The sequence below is a fragment of the Somniosus microcephalus genome, chromosome 10 (assembly GCF_052327205.1).
Source record: "Somniosus microcephalus isolate GS21.2 chromosome 10, FLI_Smic_1.0, whole genome shotgun sequence".
Lineage (NCBI taxonomy): Eukaryota > Metazoa > Chordata > Chondrichthyes > Squaliformes > Somniosidae > Somniosus > Somniosus microcephalus.
The window spans coordinates 118533712-118537670 of NC_140996.1; positions in this window are offsets into that span (position 1 = coordinate 118533712).

Consider the following 3959-nt stretch of genomic DNA (forward strand, 5'->3'; position numbering starts at 1 on the left):
AGTTGCAGCATAGATTCACTGGGATGTTACCAGGGTTATGAAGTTATGAAGAGAAACTAAAGAAGTTGGAGTTTTTTCACTGGAGCCAAGAAGGTTGAGCAGTGATCTGCTGGAGATGTTTAACATTCTGAAGGGTTATGATAAGGTAAATATGATAGATTGTTTCCACTGATCGACAAGTCCGTAATGAGGTGGCACAAATTTAAGATAATCACAAAAAGAATTAAAGAGGAGATTAGAAACAAATTTCTCTACCTAGAGAATGGTTACAATGTGGAATTCTCTGCCATGAAACATTGTTGAAGCAGAATCAATAAGTACTTTAAAAGGAAATTAAATGGTTCCTTGAAAAAGAGGAATATTAAAGGGTATGGACAGCAAGCAGGAGATTTGGATTAGACTAGGGTGCTAATGAGGAGAAAAACACTGGTTCATACTTAAATGGGCCAAATGATCTACTTCTGTGCTGTAGCATTCTATGTTATATTCTATATGATTATATATTCAACTGGGTCAGAAATCAAGATGATGGCTGAAAACAAATTGAAAAAATAAATTGAGTGTTCATTGTGTGATAGTTGGTTGTCTGATGGTTCATTGTGTGGTAGCTGATGCTACCAGATTGGTACCTTTAGAAAGAAATTGAGTGATTGAATTGATTGGTTTTGTGCAGGATGCTCATTCATGATTGATAGCTTTCCTGATATATACTTGAGTGAATCAGTATGGTTACCTTAACAGATGGGTAGTCATTTAAGGCCAATCAAAAATTGTGACAAATGGATTTTTTTGTGCGATAGATAGATTTATTGTGCCATCCTTCACATTTACGGCTAACTTGATTAGGCTCCACTTCTGGTGCAGAGCCTCACAAGTAGCAAGCACATTAATGGAGATGGGGCTAGAATGTTGTAGTCCTGATTTTCCAAAGCATGTTCAACACAAGGGAGACTTTATGCTAGTAATGGAACCCCATAAAATTACTCCCTTAAGGTATTATGTACAGAAACTTTAGTCATATGGATAGATGATACACATCATTGGTTACAACTATGAGGGAAAACTGAAAAGGCTGGGGCTCTTTTCTCTAGAAAATAGTAGGCTGAGAGGTGACATGACAGAGGTCATTAAAATTCTGAAGAGGTTTGATAGGGTAGACATAGAGAAGATGTTTCCACTTGTGGGGTGTCCAAAACTAAGGGCCATAAATATAAGATAGTCACTAATAAATCTAATAAAGAATTCAGGAGAAACTTTTTTACCCAGAGATTCTTAGAATGTGGAAACTTGTTACCACATGGAGCAGTTGAAGCGTATAGCATAGGTGCCTTTAAGGGGAAACTAGATAAGCACATGAGGGAGAAAGCAATAGAAGAATATGCAGATAGGGTGAGATGAAGAGGAGTGGGAGGAGGCTCGTGTGGAGCATAAACACTGGCACAGGCCAGTTGGGCCGAATGGCCTGTTTCTGTGCTGTAAATTCGATGTAATTTCACATAAAAAGTAGAGGAATAGTTTGGCTTTTTATATTTAAGAAAAACAATTTGCACTGTTAATGTTTTACACATTTAAAAGGTATGTCTCTGGATGGAAGTTTTAGGTCTTTGGTTTTGGATGCAGTGTGAATATTTTGAACACTTTGGGGGCGATTTTGCCCCCAAAGTGGGTATGGAGGCGGGACTACCGGGAAAATGGCAGAATTTGGCGGCAGGTGCCCAACCCGCTTCCATGCCATTTTCCTAGGAGGCAGGTAGCCGTCCCGGGCCGGGTCCCGTCTCCTTGGAGGCGGGAAGGGATTGAAGCCTATTAACTGCCTGTTAACAGGTAGTTAACTGGCAGAAAATAGGATTATCCTTTTATTGCCCTCACAAGTGCGGGCTTCCCGAAGGCTCCGAAACCCACCAGGTCATCGAGACGGGTACTGTGTCTGCGGGGGTCGGGGGGTGCAAAAGTGTGCTGTGAAGGTAAGTGATGGGTGCAAGAGTGGAGAGGTGAGTATCTAGGGTAAGTGCAAACTGTTAGTAAAAGTGTACTTATCTTTGTTTCTTCCTGCAGGCTTCAGTCAGTGTGTATGCGGAGAATCTCGGACTTCCGTGTTGGAGATGACAGATGGCCGTTGCATTCTCAGATGCAACAACCATCTCATTTTTATAAAAGAAAGAGGTTTGATGAGGTCTTGAATTCAAGAACTCATCAAACTACAGAGAATGTCACTGTTTGACAGCTTCACAGAGCTGTCAAACGATGACAATTCATCTGTCAAAATTTTTTGACAGATTGACCTTGTTAAGCCGCAAGGTCAATCAAGGGAAAATACCGTGGGTTGGCCACAAATCGATGGAGACGGGACATCGACGCGCCAAGCAGAACTCCCACCTCCAACGCGCCCCCATTGGCAAAATCACCTCCTTTGGGTTTTTCTGATAATTCAAGCTTCAGCTTAGAAGAGAAGAACTACTGAGAAAATCAGTTTAGTTTAGGCTTCATTTCCAGATCATCTGAACTGCATCAGACCTCAGACTTCTGAATCATGATCCTTTGCGTGTTTACTAAAATGGAGAGGGGTGTTCCAGTGAAATGAGGAAATGAACTAGTATAAATCAACACTGAAATAGGTCTAGAAGCTATAAATAGTGCAAATCAGTTCCAAAAAAAAATAACCACGCCTGTTTATGGCTGGTCTCCAGCATAATCCCAACCTCATCCCTCTACAGCGGTTATTTATATAATGACTTTCCAAGATATTGAAAGGCACAGATCTGCTAAGCAAGCAATATCCTTGTACAAGAGAGCAGTGGCAGCTGCTGCCATTTCCAATAATGATACTGTAACTGGTATTGTGTTTTCATTAATACAATTAGTGTTTAATTTGATTTTGAACGCGTAGGAATTTTATGCACCCATTTATTTTTTGATAATTATGACAGTCCAGTACCACAGTTTGTGAAGAGCAAAACACAATAGGGTGGATTTTACTTGGGACACCTGGGGCAAATAGGCGGTAGCAGCACGAAAATGGCTTAGCACCCCACTAACACTGGTTCTTTGGTACCTGTCATCCTAAAAGGGGGCTTCTGTTGAGTGGTTGACCCTTTCAATATGCAAATTGGGGCCTATGATGTACATACTGTGCTGGTTGGTGAGATGCAGCAGGCCGCTCATTTGGCGCCTGTAGCTCGTCAGCGGTCTGATAATGAGACCTGGTTCCCAAAATGGACCAGGCCTCCCACTGGCAGGATCAGGCAGCTGGCCAGCACCCTCTGCTGGTCAGTCACCCAACAGTTAAATTTAACCCCAATACAATTAAATTACACAATAGAAAGTAATAATACAAGTTATGATATTATATAATTGCTGTCATTAAACCACATTGTAGTAGAGGAGAACATTTTACTGCTTTCAGAAAAATAAGTTTCTGTGCTTTGCTTTATGGCAGATATCGTTAATGGAAAACTGGAATTATTGCCAACATTTCACTAACGAATCACCCAATAACTGCAATGAGTCCTCTGCTGCCTCTACTTCTGCATGGTTGCCATCTTGTTTATGGCCATATTCTTCTCAATGCCTCAGAATTAAATACATGATTCTAGTTAGAAAAAATATTTTAAAAGCTTTATAGATTTACTTCACATGTATTTCTGGATGAATAAAAATCTGTTCTAACTAAACTTGCTTGCAGCTAAATTTGAAGCTTTATTGTACTGGCAAAGGTTATCTTGAATAAACTATCATATATAATTGTCTTAAAATTTGAGCAGGCACTCCTGATGTTAATTCTCAAGGCTAACCTTAAATTCTTACCTTAAAGCCAGTTTGGCTTTGTAGCAAAGCACTAAGGTACTCATTAGATTATGGGATTATTAGTGAGGATCCAGCAGTCTGGTTGCTTGGTAACTGGGGTGAATCCCATGATAAATGCTTGGTTTATCCGAGCCCATTAAAATGGAAACATAAAA